The sequence below is a fragment of the Drosophila montana genome, unplaced genomic scaffold (genome assembly GCF_035044405.1).
Source record: "Drosophila montana isolate Dmon_TW-CO22-7 unplaced genomic scaffold, ASM3504440v1 contig_3831_1, whole genome shotgun sequence".
Lineage (NCBI taxonomy): Eukaryota > Metazoa > Arthropoda > Insecta > Diptera > Drosophilidae > Drosophila > Drosophila montana.
The window spans coordinates 79,889-95,000 of NW_026998702.1; the positions used below are offsets into that span (position 1 = coordinate 79,889).

At 37.6% G+C, this 15,112-nt stretch overlaps 1 protein-coding gene and 1 long non-coding RNA gene across 3 annotated transcripts in view; both read right to left on the reverse strand.

Moving 5' to 3' along the window:
• The window catches only part of LOC135437607 (nucleoside hydrolase-like), a 73,949-nt gene that overhangs the window by 18,996 nt on the left and 39,841 nt on the right, over positions 1 to 15,112 (reverse strand). The gene's annotated exons all lie outside the window — the stretch shown is intronic.
• Positions 383 to 15,112, reverse strand: part of LOC135437608 (uncharacterized) — a 28,623-nt gene continuing 13,893 nt past the window's right edge. The window contains exons 1-3 of one of the 2 annotated variants that reach the window (XR_010437718.1): positions 2,124 to 2,164; positions 1,892 to 2,061; positions 383 to 1,834 (exon numbers count right to left, since the gene is read on the reverse strand). This is a non-coding gene — a long non-coding RNA (uncharacterized LOC135437608). Of the gene's footprint in view, positions 1,835 to 1,891; positions 2,062 to 2,123; positions 2,165 to 15,112 lie in introns of those variants that run through there. The other variant, XR_010437717.1, reaches the window with a different exon arrangement.

Genomic DNA, 15,112 nt, shown 5'->3' on the forward strand with positions numbered 1-15,112 from the left:
GGAACTTTTTTTTTTTTATTTTAATTTATTTTTATTACTGCTAATGCAAACGAGCTAGTAGCGCGAGATGGCTTTGGTGTTGGCAGAAGAGGGTTCAGGGTATCCCATAGTCGGGAATACTCGACTAAAGCCTCTTGCTATTTATTGAATATATGATTTGGCTTACTTTGTTAATGATATGGTTTAGTTCGTCAGTTTTTATCATGTTGCTGTTAATGTGACTTGTAGTAAAGTAAAGTTTCTTCATTCGATTTTCAAGAACTTTAATGAAGTATGGAGTATCTAAGTCATTACTTTTTATTGAGTAAAGTTTCAAATTATCAAAGATCAAAGATAATATCGATGGAATTTACAGAGAATAAAGTGGATTTTTTCCGAATATTCTTCTATTTCCCCTGTTTTGAAAAGTATGAATGCGTGATTCGTGTTTATTGATGAGTCTTCTGTATTTATACTCTAAACTTATTGAAAATGGGTAAAAAGGGTATAATGTTTTGTTGCAAATGTATATAACTGGCAGAAGTAAGCATCTCCGAACCCATAAAATATATAAATTAAGAATTTTAAAAACTCGTAGGTACCGACTGGCTTATTGTTCAAAACAACAAACTGTCAAGAACATATTTTCATATAATGTTAGCTACCCCTACTCCCAAAAATCGCTGACATTGTGCCTCGTACATGGTGTTGTACATACATATATCGGCCGGCAGCGTATTCAACTTTTGTTGTTGTTCAAAGCCCGCAAAAGCCGCTTACAGTGCATCACAACACGCCACTTATGCGTGCTTGTTTAGTGACCCGCTCTGAAACCATCAATGATAGCCTAAATGTCTCGTAGACCTTGAGTCGCTTTTTGCGTCTTGTACAATCTGACTGAGGCATAGCAAAATACCAAAAAAATAGTCACGGTCAGTCCAGATATTAAGGGCCATTTAATCAACCTCTTCTCAATTTCGCCAATGTTCCGCACATTCTCTATACTCCGTTTTTCTGCGTTATCACTAATCGTGATCACAGCGGTTTCCTCATTGATGATGATGACGCCATCATCGATGACCGTGAGTTACTCGAAATGGCTGGGCCGGGTGGTACAATGAGCTGTGCCACCAAAGTGTAGTTGTTGTGAGCGAAGCGCTGCATTTTCCAATTGGTAATATTTCATTACCGCAATCGGCTATGATGTTTTTGTCGGCAAGGTTGAGGATGGTGCTATTGTATTTTACAGGTAATTTTTTTTATATTAAACCTGGCTTAGGATATTCAGTTAAAAATGTAAAAAATGTTATTTAACAGAACGTTGATTTGGGCCACTTCCATTAAGTCAGTAATCGTTATGTTCGTAGAACGCTCGTGGATTAAATTTAGTTGGGTTGAGAATTTTACTAATTTTTAAGTTTATTATTCCAATCTTTGTGACTGATATGATTAAAGTTTCGATTTCCGATATCAATATCCTATAACATTTCTTGTGAGTAATGTTTCGTTTAAGACCTCTATATTTATTTGCCTATTTTTTAAATTTTTTATTAGATTTTTACTGCGTCTGTTAGTTTATTTAACTGTTCTTGCGATTTTGTATTGATGTTTCCCAATATATTTTTAAATTTATTTAATGAGATTATGTTGTGTAATTTTTAGACTTTCAAAGTCTTCAATGTCCGGAATCCCGCTTGTTACTTCTCTGCACATTGTCAATTTATTCGAGTATTTTAAATATTGAACGTTTTTCCGCATTGTCGTGTCTTCGTCCATACCCGGAATGTTATCCGCGTTCGAGAAGTCAGTCAATTTGATAATTGTCATTGTGAAAAAAAGAACAGTAGTCCAGATCCTGAGAAAAAAAAATATTATTTTGGCAATCTTACATTATCTTTATGAACCACCCTGCCTTTAATTATGACTGTGGTCCCCAAGTCTGCAAAGGCTTTATTATGATGCGTGAATTTCCTTTCCTGGCATGTAAAGTATTTGAGCATTGCGGTCGTCAATGAAAGCTCTCCAATGCTAATTTTGCAATTGGGTTGCGATCAGAGACGGCGAATGTTAGGGGCTGAAGATCTGTAATGATATTTAAATACTTCACTCGTATAGGTAATTTATGAGGTTCTTCAGGCCCATACTACTTGCTCTTTCGTTTGTCGCTTAGTTCTCTATCGTTTAAAGTCCTTGATATCATTGTAATGGGTTTCCGATCTTGAAATGAGACTGCTCCTAAGCCAAAGGACGTAGTCTCTGTTGTTAAATCAAACTGCTTATTGTAGTCAGGGTAGAGTAACATTACATTTTCAGAAGCAAGAATCTTTTTTAGCTTCTCAAATGATTCTCATTGTTTTTGGTCAGCATCTACGGTATTTTTTTTTTTGACTGCCCAGCGCTTTCCTTACCGTTCTTTCTCTTCAAAATATCTATATAATAATAAGCAACTGTAGTATCTTGCCAATCCAAGAAAGGACCAGACATTGAAAAGTGTGGTCGTTTGTTCATAATTACGAGTAGCTTATACCTTTTCAAGGCATATAGTAATACCGCAGCGTGACACCACGAAACCTAAGTATTCGACTGTATCTTTAAAAAAATTTTATTTTTCTCGGGAAAACCTTATGTTGCCTTCGTACAACTTATCCAAGACCCATGCTGTTTTTCCTTATATTTTTCCACTAGTAGGATTTGATGAAAACCTGACTTCAGGTTCAACGTTGTGAAGTGCTTCGCCTTCCCCAAATTTGACAAAATGGAGGTAACATTTGGTATGGGATACTTGTCATCGAAAACTAAACGCTTTTTTTATCAAAGGGTTACAGTATTAAGCATGTGCAATAGTAATAATAAAGATTATCATAATAATAGTATTAAGCATACGATATATTATTGTATTATAAAATTGTTACGTAACACCACTAACTATACAATGCATAGATATGTCAAACAGCGGAATAATCGGATCCCGATAAATCGTCAACGACTGAGCCCCATGGGTGCCCGCGACCATTTTAGTGTGCCCAGATAGAGTAAGACTGCTGAGAGTGGCAGCCGAACGCCGGCCTCGAAAGCCGAACGTTTAGTATGAAGCCGCATCCCGCTCAGCGCACAACTTCGCTGCGGCTGATGCTATTTCTAAATATATGTATGTTAGTTTTAAATCCTTACAGCCCAAATACATACATATGTGTGTATGCATGTGCAGAGTTTGCCTCGCTCCCACTCATTGCTTTGCGCGCTTGTGTGCATCTCTTTCTCTCTGCATAGCTTCTCAAAAACCCCGAGATCTACAAACATACATATGTTTGTGTTGTGTGGATGTGCGCACAAGTAGATCACGGCGTCTGTCGCGAGTCAGAGATATTTTCTTCAATTGTGTGCCATTTGTGCCTGTGGTAGCAAAAGGCACACACATTGAAATGCTCTATCATGTATTTCTTGGTCCAGTCAGGCATAATGAGAAGAATCTGATTTATTTTTCATTTAATAAAAACTTGAATGACCTTAATGAAATACCTATAATTTATATTCTAATTTTTTGGTTTACTGTAGGGACCTGTTTTGCTTAAAATCAAAAAAATAACTAAGTCGTATTCCTGCAAGGGTAAATCCTCGTCGGCTTGTCGAAGAATTCTAAGAAATTACCAAAAATTGAACATTTTCAAATTTTGCGACGTGCTACTTGTGCACACGCACACTCTTTCGAGAGAGCAGTCGTGTGATATTATAAAAGTGTTTGGCCTGTTCATATGCTAAATTGCTCTTTTCCATGCTTGTTGTTGGTAAGGGTACCTGAACGTAGCATACCTTTTTGGGCCGGCTAAGCACGCACACTTACACACTTTTCTATATGGATGGAACCATTTATGCGTTTGTGTGCCTGTTGGTTGCCTGCCTGCCAGCCCGATGCAATTTGACAAGATTTGAAGTTGTTGGCATTTCTGAATTTCGAGCTCTACACACGCTCTTTGATATGGAAAAAATGCAAGTGATCTTTTTATATACTTTTTGACATAGTAAACATTTTGGGGTTTTATTGCCATTATGGCCAGCTAAGTTGGAGTTTGCAGGGGCTGTCTTTTGATGCGTGAGCACCGCCTGCTTCGCTGGGTTTTGACCCTGGCGTTTAGCCTTCTTGGAGGGAGTTCTGCGCTGCTCTGGCATGCCATCCCTCGGCCGTTTGGGCGTGCTTGCCTCTTTTTGGCCCCCGAGCTTCGTTGGGCGCGTCTTTAGCACGTTCGGCTCCGCACGTCTGGCTAATGACGGCGTCGTTTGCGCCTCGTCGCATTTCGTTTCCGGCGCACAGAGCTTGAGCGCCACCTTCTGCAAGCTTTCTACTCTCGCGAGTTCCTCTCGCATCAGCCCGTTAATGTGGCGTTGTCCGTTGAACAGTGCCGTTAAGCCGTTTAGGACTAAGCCCATCTTCTCATCGTGCCTATTAGCGTTCTTGGCAGCTCCTCACTCGCTTTTGCCGGCGACGACGCAGCCACTCTTAATGTGGCGTTGTCCGTTGAACAGTGCCGTTAAGCCGTTTAGGACTAAGCCCATCTTCTCGATCGTGCCTCTTAGCGTTCTTGGCAGCTCCTCACTCGCTTTTGCCGGCGACGACGCAGCCACTCTTTGCTGCACTGGCGTGACCGCCTGGTGTGGCGGTGATCGCTGTGGCGCAGAGCGGCGCGCAAAGGCATGCTGCTCATCCTCCATTTTTCTATCTGGGCACCTGCTCTAACTATCAGGGCTCTACAGGAAAGTCCCTCGGTTGCCAAAGGTTTCCCTCAGGCTATTGACCGCTGGGAGTTATACCGCTCCGACTCGGTCACCAGAGCCCCGTTTTTATGGGCACCGCCGCGGCGGGGGGGTTGGAAATTGGTCTGTTCCGCGACCGTTTGCTCCTTTTTTGCCCTGGAGCCTGTACTGAGCACCGATATCGGCTTCTTTGCCTGTTCTTTCTCCAAAGCTTAAATGCTTGCAAGAACAGCGTAAGCCCGAAAGTATGTTGTACTTTCTGCCAGTTACAGCTTATCGCCTGGTTGGTATCTCCGCTACGCAGTTTGGAAGCTGGCTCTATAGTGCAGATCAGCTGGTTGTGAACTGCGCTAGCCAACACTACTAACAGCTGTTAGAGTGAATGCAACCAACTGCACAAATAGCTTTGCGAGACGGCTAATACACTTGAGTGGTAAAACTCACAAAAGCGCACAAACACGCCAAGTATACGCCTCCACTCCCCTCGCCTGGATCGTGGAACTGTAGACGCCACCCCAGGAATGGTCTGCACGGGCTTCGACAAGCCGACGATGAATTACCCTTGCAGAAATATGATTTACAATTTTTTTGATTTTAAGCAAAATAGGTCATTTAAGTTTTTACTATATATAAATAAATCTGATTTTTTTCATTATGCCTGACTGAACCAAGAAATACATGATAGAGCATTTCAATGTGTGTGCCTTTTGCTACCACGGGCACAAATGGCACACAATTGAAGAAAATATCTCTGACTCGTGACAAACGCCGTGATCTACCTGTGCGCACATCCACACAACACAAACATATGTATGTTTGTAGATCTCGGGGTTTTTGAGAAGCTATGCAGAGAGAAAGAGATGCACACAAGCGCGCAAAGCAATGAGTGGGAGCGAGCCACACTCTGCACATGCATACACACATATGTATTTGGGCTGTAAGGATTTAAAAGTAACATACATATATTAAGAAATAGCATCAGCCGCAGCGACGTTGTGCGCTGAGCGGGATGCGGCTTCATACTAAACGTTCGGCTTTCGAGGCCGGCGTTCGGCTGCCACTCTCAGCAGTCTTACTCTATCTGGGCACACTAAAATGGTCGCGGGCACCCATGGGGCTCAGTCGTTGACGATTTATCGGGATCCGATTATTCCGCTGTTTGACATATCTATGCATTGTATAGTTAGTGGTAACACTGATATCGATGACTTATTATTAAGCTATTAAGAGAGGAGGAAAAATAAATAAAATTACAATTAAAAAATTAAAATTAATAAAAAACAAGCGGCACGAAAAACATCCTAATAAAAAGGCTAAAGTGTAAGAGTCAACTACAAAACTGCTGGTTAGATTTAAATAAAACTAGTAAGAGGTTCTAGTCGGGAGCTTCCGACTAGGGGATACCCTGAACCCACTTATTCCGCCTCCAAATGCAGCTCGTGCTACGCGCTCGTTAGCTTTAGTATTTAGTATTATCTATACTTTATGGGGTCGGATATGCATCCTTTTGCCTGTTACATACATTTGCACAAATACATTATACTCTTTTACTCATTTTTAATGGGTTCAGGGTATAAAAATGGAAATGAAAAGTGAAAATACAACCGAAACAGAAATTTAAGCGAGAAGGAAGGGCTATCTTCGGCATACTACAACTTAATTTTCGACCGATCGTTCCTATGGCAGCTATATGATATAGTGGTCTGATCTTAATAGGATTTTGCATACATATGAGGAGCATAGTAAAACTAATAAATGCCGACTTTGGTCAAGATATCGTGGAAAACAAACAAATTTTCCATACAACAACTTAATTTTCGACCTATCGTTCCTATGGCAGCTATATGATATAGTGGTCCGATCCAGCTGGTTTTGACATATGTACTGCAACAGGAAGATGGACTTCTGCAAAGTTTCATAAGTTCGCATAGAAACAGACAGACGGACATGGCTATATCGACTCGGCTGTTGATACTGATCAAGAATATATATACTTTATGGGGTCGGAGATGTCTCCTTTTATGCGTTACACATTTAACGACAAAACTATAAAACCCTCTTCAAGGGTATAACAATAATGCAGCGCAGGAAAAACTAGAAATTTGTGGAATCAAAGATTAAATCGTCGGCGTCGGCATCAAGGAGACGCCAGCACGCAAATTGTAGGACGAAATTTGGGTAGACAACAACAACTATCGGACAATATTGAAAGAAAATGGCGTAGACAACGGAAAAAGTACTACAACAATATAGAGCAAACAACCGAGGAGAAGGAAAAACTAAAATAAAGTAGCGAGCGAGATGGCAAACAAATGTTGAAAAAATGTTAAAAAAGGACCACGGGACGCTCTACACATAATTTTATACGAACTTGAAATATCAAAGCAGGCATAGAAAATACAAAATTTGGAAACCGAATTGAAAAGAATGAAGATGTAAGCAAATACGCTTTAAACACTATGGCCAGCAATGTTTCGCTGGAAACATTTAAAGAAATTGTACCTATATTCAACGGATGTAGACATTTAAATGTTTTGCTGGCACAACTAAATAACGTCTGGCCTTTAGTCAGGTGAAACTGTGCATCCCTTCATAAAAACGATTGGGGCATATGGATGCTGCTTCAAGACGAGAGGTCAAGTGCTACAATTGTAACAGCAAGGGACCCATGGCCAAGGTGTGCCGGGAGGATCGCGTATGCTTTGTATTCGCTAAATTAGGGCATGAAGACAATAACTGCAGCCTCTATAAGAAAGCAACAAGATGCCGAGATAAAAACAAATAAAAAATGTGATCACAGCAACGTAGAGAATAATAATATAAAAGTAAAAGAAAATGCAGATAACTTTGAATTGGAAATACTTGAAATTAAATATGATGAAGAAACAAATGAATACCAGATAGGGGACCGGCTGAATTTTATACAAACAAATGAGTTTATAAAAATATTTGAGGAACATTATTGAAACCCGATTCGACCAATAGAACCGGCTATAAAATGTGAAATGCAGTTAATTATAGAAGATCAAAAACTGTTTAGCTGTACCCCTCGACGACTTTCCTATTCAGTAAAAGCAAAAATTCAAGAAAATTTAGATGAAAATTAGCAAATGGATTTATTAGACCTAGTGAATCTGAAAGTGCCTCTCCCATAGTCCTAGTAAAAAAGAAGACAGGAGATTTAAGAATGTGCGTAGACGAAACAAAATAACATTAAAGACAAAGTTTCCGATACCGTTGATAGATGACCTTTTATATTGTTTAGCGGAAAAAATATATTTTTTAAAGGTTAGATCTCAAGAATTGATATTACCATGTAAACATGCATGCAGATTCAATAAAATATACCGCTTGTACAACTCCTCTAGGCCAATTTGAATATCTCCGAATGCCCTTCGCACTAACGAATGCGCCGTTTATTTTCCAGCGGTTTAAGTTAGTCTAAGTGCTAGTTTACCTCGACGTGCATTTAAAAAAATAAAAGGAGTTTTTAATCGATAAGTTCAAAATAATTTCGAACTAAGAGCGATATGGCAGTTTTTTTTTTTCAATAATTGCGAAACCTCTATATGACTTGACAAAGGAGGATAAAAAGTTTAGTTTTGGCCCCGAACAATTGGAAACGTTTAATGTACTAAAAGAAAATTTACTAAATGCGCCAATTCTTGTACTATTTGACCCAACACAAGAAACGGAGCATTAGTATTTTACGTCCCTGAATCAATGAAAGAGATCGTCCTGTTTAAATATATTAATGAGATGGGTTATGTTGGAAAAGACATAGTTAGCGAAATAATTGGTAAGAGCTATTGGTTTCCGAACATCAGGAAATGGGCAGAAGAGCAAATAAGAAACTATCTTAAGTGTTTTGCATTTTCAACAAAGTGTTGAAAATTGTCAACAATCACAGAAGCCATATATGTACATATGGACATAAGTTAATCTCGGCAGTTCACAACATAAAGGCATGGTTCAATAGAACATTGCAACAATCAACCAATGTTGATCAAATAAATGATAAGGATGCAAATGAACAGTTCAAATACTAATTTTAAGTCGGAAAATAGTTCAATAGAGATTACACAAAAACCAAATATAACAACAAGAAGTACATACATATGTCAAAATGTAATGAAATCAATGTAAAGAATAAAAAACAAAAGGCAACTTATATGTACATACATATGTAAAAGTAACGAAAACAAAAGATCAATAATAACAAGAAGTAGGTCGGCTAGAATTAGGTGATCCTATAAGTCAGGGCGGCTGAGCTGTAGTAATACAGAGGCTTATAGTATTAAGCATGTGCAATAGTAGTAATTAAGATTAGCATAATAATAGTATTTAACATACGATATATTATACAATATTGTTACGTAACACTAATATCGATGACTTATGAGAGGAGGAAAACTAGATAAAAGTAATCGTAGATCGTGCCACTAACCAAAGAACATATATATGGGACACGCCGTGTAAGCAAAGTGGGCACAAAAAATATCGGTGCATCTGGTCCAACGAGCGAGTAAGATATACATATGATGTCTTTTGATCGCTTACACTACAGGAAGCTGCTTTGGCTTACTCTCTTCCATATGATTTGTGCAATAGAACGGCATCGCTGTTTATTTTTATCTCGCTCGTGCTTACACTCAGTGTTCTCAATGCTCTCTTTATGTCTAGCTACCGTTCAAATGCTTGTGTGTGTATGTGTCCGCACAAGCAAAAATGCCCACGAATTCAAATTTTATCAAATATCTTCCCTTTTGAATGGACGAGTAATATGAAATAATGAAACGGTTTGCCACGTCGATGCGAAATTCTTGCATTTTAGGTCGTTATTGTTGGAAATGGTATTGTCAGGCAGGGGCCAACAGGCACACAAGCGTATAAATGCTTCTATTCATATACAAAATATGCAAGTATGCGTGAATAGCGAGTCCAAAAACTTTTAAATGCACACATGCCAACGCTTAGGTACCCGGTCCAACAATAACGAGCTAAAATTCAAGAATTTCGCATCGACGTGGCAAACCCTTTCATTATTTCATATTACTCGTCCATTCAAAAGGGAAGATATTTGAGAAAAATTGAATTCATAAAGACATAAAGAGAGCATTGAGAGCACTGAGAGTAAGTGCGAGCGAGATAAAAAAAAAACAGCGATGCCGTTCTATCGCACAAATCATATGGAAGAGAGTAAGCCAAAGCAATTTCCTGTAGTGTAAGCGATCAAAAGACATCATATGTATTTCTTGCTCGTTCTTTGGACCAGATGCACCGATATTTTTTGTGCCCACTTTGCTTACACGGCATGTCCCATCTATATGTTCTTTGGTTAGTGATCGTGCGTAAAAGAAGCTGGTTCACATTACTGTAATTAGTTAGGGGACTTCAATAAACACATTCAACACATTTAAAAATTTTTTAAATTGGATTCTTTCTGAGCCTTAATCGGTTATTAATTTTTAGTTTTTAAAGTCTTAAACGTACAACTACGGTTGTTTATTTTAGTATGTCTAGTCCGATTATTCCATCAAATGTCGTAAGATCATGTAACATAAAAAACGTTATACTTGTGTTGAAAACGAGCATAACGCGTTTATGATTAACTATAATAAAGACGTGAACCCCCGTGTCTATTAAGAGTTTGGAATGTCTCCCTGAAAAATGAACGGTAGCAAGGAGTTGTGTCTCAAAAATTAACCTGATTGTATTCGTCGAGGTCATCGTTGAAGTAGCCTGCCTTTTAGTTTGCCACAGTCTAATATTCAAGGGTGTCTTGGTGGCTTCGTCCTGGGTCAGATGATTCATTCTTTGGTGTTTCGGTCCTGTAAACCTTTCAGTGCCACTGCTTGGTCTGTTTGTTTCGGGCTAGTAAAAGCATTACTTTGGGCACTTTGTTTCTTGTTTTATTCAATATATGGGGCGCTTGTCCGCATATGTGAAGTCAAGCCGATTTATTACAGATTTAAAAGCGTGTCAAATAACTTTGTTAGTACCCTGTCAGCTGGTCCCTTCATTTTGTTTTTCATTATACCTAAAGCTTGATAATGTTTTGAACTACCGTCATATTTTTCGTAAGTTTTATAAGCGGTGTGTGTCGCTTTCCGCCATGAGACGTATACGTTTCTACTTCTGGAGTTCCGACACTGATATTGCCTGAACGTTAGTTTAAACCTTTTATCTGCGCCTCAAAACTTTTTTTTCAAATAATGTGTGCAATTGTTCTGAAGACATTGTCAAATTTAATTCTCTTTGTCTGATTTCAACACTTTGCACGGATTTTGTATGCAGTCCTTGCCGTTGATTTTTTTAAATTTTTCGAGTAAATCTTCTATTTCACTATCATTCATATTCGTTTATTTTTATTTATTTTTACTACACAAATATGGGGAATTTAGCTTTGTTATAGATTTGTTACATGCTCTTATCTAATTCCTATAAACTGTTTATTTTGTTCTTCCGGTGCCGTCGGGGGTGACATTTAATGACACTTCCGTTGTTTGTTGTTGTAATAATTTTCCAATTGCTGTCATCATTGGTCATCATATGCTGCTCCGACTTTTACTTGTTTAGTATTAAGTACTACTTCGAATGGAAGTTCAGTCTTCTTACTAGTTTGCTTTTATGAATGTTTGGATTTACTTCTTAAGTGCCTAGCCTTTTTCCATTAATGCCATTAATTTTACTTTCCTTCGTTTTATGTGTATCCTTTTGAATTTGTTAGTTATACAGAAATATGTCTGCAGGTATTTTGCCTGGAGTGTCAAGTGTTGTTTCGTAGTTGTAGTTGTATAACTTACTAATTCGACATTATTATAAATATCTAATGTTCTGTTGGGAGCTTGTAAATTCTCATTTTTTCGTTCAATTTTGTCAGAACTTGTTCTATATCTACTATTCCAGTTTTACATGTTGGGATTTCTATTTGAATAATTAAAAAGATGTATGCCATTCCGGAAGAACTTTATTTATTAACCAATGCACCCGGTCAAGCTCAATGTGGGTTTTACTACCTTAAATAGTTTTTAATGTAGATCTATTCATGTGAGATACCATTCTCCAGAATACTCTAATATTTGATATTTTAACACATGATATTTTAACATTCAGGGATAATTTAAACAAGTAAGAGGCTCTAGTCGGGACTGACTGAACCGTCTTCCAACTCCAAATGAAGCTCGCGCTACGAGCTCGTTTGCTTTAGCAGTAATAAAATAAATTTTAAAAAAAAAATAGTTCTCTCGATAGGACTCGAACTCGTAAGTGCAAGTAGTGCTTTCAATCGCCTCTACCCAACAGCCACACCAACAATTGATTTTATACGAGAGAAAAACGGATTAACATATCAGCACAGAAAACAATACAATCGCATTTGCATGCTGATGATAGAATTCAATAAAGACGCGTATGAATGTGTGTGTGTACATGCATACAGAATTTCTTGCGATTGGCGCTGCAAACACGCTGCAAACACATGTCAATATAAGGACACGTTTTGGTTAATAATTTTTGTGTTTCTTAACCGATCTTGATGAAGTTTTCGACAGTAGATCTTTTTGGGCTCTGAAGTATTATGAATTTGTACAAATGTATGTAACAGGCAGAGTAAACATCTCCGACCCCATAAAGTAAATATGTTATTAATCAGTAAGAGACAACATAAAATCAAGCTTACGGAACAATGGAAAAGGCTTGATCAATTCGTCTGTCTCTAGATATAAAACTGTTTGTCATGTCTGACTGATAAGTTATCAACGCAGATCTCAAACCGTAAGAGCTAGGAAGCAGAGATTTTCACTTTAATTATCTCATGTGATGGGATGAAATTCTTGTCATACGTGTGGAAAACAGTGACATGCCACTTTTTTGTTTACCAGCCGATCTGTCTCAATTTCATTTTTTATGATCTTTGCACAAATCCATTTGAGGGGTGTTCCACACTTTTCGGAAAATGCATTTCTTCTTGGTATAAATGGGCGTCAAAGAGTTGGTGGGTGAAGTTTAACGTTCAAATTAATTTCCAAAGATCTTTAAGAAAAAATATTTGAAACGTGTTTCACCCATTCGCAAAATCCACTCTTCCTCTATTAAAAATACGATTTAACGGTTATTTTCAAAGCCATACGAACTTATTTAATCCGTTTTCAGCCATATAAGAAATTCCACCCGCAACTGTGGTAAATATACGAAAAGCGGCTGTATGAAAGATTTTTGTTTACCATCCGATCGGCTTCAAAATTGATTTCAAAGATCTTTAGAAAAATTAATTTGAAACGTGGTAAATACTTTTCGCAAAATACAACGGTCTCTGATGGTAAATGCTGGTCAAAATTTGAGTGGGAGAAATTTTAATTTTCGACCGATCGGCCTTAAACTTATTTTTATACCACTACATAAACATTTAATGTATACATCTTTCAGTTTGGAAATTCCATCCATAACTGTGGTAAATTGACGGAAACGGTTGTATGAATTGTTGGCGCCTATCTGCGCGTTCAATCATATAAGTTGATTCAATTTGAAGTCGCCACCGTAGCTTTTTATAATTAATTAATTTTTATAAACTCACATAAATTTTCATTGCTACCCGAAGTGGACTATTTTAAAAAAACGTAGTTAAAGTCAGCTGCGTGGCTTGAGAATCAATATAATTTCTAATTTAAATCAAATCGCGATGCCGTGCAATTAGAAAAACTACTACTACAACGATGGTACGTTGGAGAATGCCCAGAAAAAAAGCATTTGAAGTAAAAAGTCCGGAACAACAGGTGCTGGGCTAAAAATTAAAGACCCTAAAATAATTTTGGTTTGGTTGTGCTAAGACGACGCTTCCATTTAATGGCATGTATAATGTATTGAGTTAAACCGAATTAAAGGAGTGTTATTTGATATTTTTATTTTTTGTGCGATCTTAGTGCATCTGAGCTATTGTTTAATTAATTTATTAAATTATTTTTATTTATTTCATTTATTTTAGTTTAATATTCATACTTAAGCTAAGTATATTTAGGACTAATAGTAATAAGTGTAGCACTGGCTGCTGAGGCCTTTGGCTACTTACGATTGGGAAGTGCATAAATCTGGAAGCTTACATAGAAGTGAAGGTTGCTTATTATTTATAATGGTTGTTCCTTTTTTTTAAATTTTGCTTAAAATTAATTTTGTTAGTGTTTGTGCGTTGGCTTAACTTATATTATGTATTAGTGAGATCGGGTAACAGTGTTGTAATATTCAGCTTCTAGGAATACTAAAAGTAGGACAGATTGTTAGTATGTGTTCAAAAGGTGTAGCTAGTGGTTCTTGGTATTTTTGGCATTAGTTCGGGATGTTCTTGTCTGAGTAGTACTCAGGCGTCAGCTTGATGTGTTCAATTCATAGTCGAGTTATTTAAATATAAACTGTCCATGACAGACTCTAACTTTAAAGGTCATCCAAGGGGAAGAGTATTTTGGGGTGCATAATCGTTACCAGTTTGAGGTAATGTTCCATATTTCTCATTGATTTAGTAAATAGTCTGTCTTTAGAAAATGCACAATTTCCTTTTTGATAAAATTGTTTGTTTGTATTAAGAGAAGAGATTGTGTGAATTTGGCCGCTTGAGTTTCGTTGCCTTTTATATTTGTATGTCCTGGAACCAATATTAAACATACCTAAAAATAAGGATATAATGTATTTAAGCAAATGTATGTAACAGGCAGAAGGAAGCACGTCTGACCCAATAAGGTATTTATATTCTTGATTAGCATCAATAGCCGAGTCGATCTATCCATGTCCGTCCGTCTGTTTGCCTGTTTGTCTGTATGTATTAACATACGGATCAGTATGAGCACTAACTATACAATGCATAGATATGTCAAACACCAGAATAATCGGATCCCGATAAATCGTCAATGACTGAGCCCCATGGGTGTCCGCGACCATTTTAGTGTGCCCAGACAAAGTAAGACTGCTGAGAGTGGCAGCCGAACGCCGGCCTCGAAAGCCGAACGTTCAGTATGAAGCCGCATCTCGCTCAGCGCACAACGTCGCTGCGGCTGATGCTATTTCTTAATATATGTATGTTACTTTTAAATCCTTTAAATCCTTCCTGTGGTAGCAAAAGGCACACACATTGAAATGCTCTATCATGTATTTCTTGGTCCAGTCAGGCATAATGAGAAGAATCTGATTTATTTTTATTTAATAAAAACTTGAATGACCTAAATGAAATACTTATAATTTATATTCTAATTTTTTTGTTTACTGTGGGGACCTGTTTTGCTTAAAATCAAAAAAATAACTAAGTCGTATTCCTGCAAGGGTAAATCGTCGCCGGCTTGTCGAAGAATTCTAAGAAAATACCAAAAATTGAACATTTTCAAATTTTGCGACGTGCTAC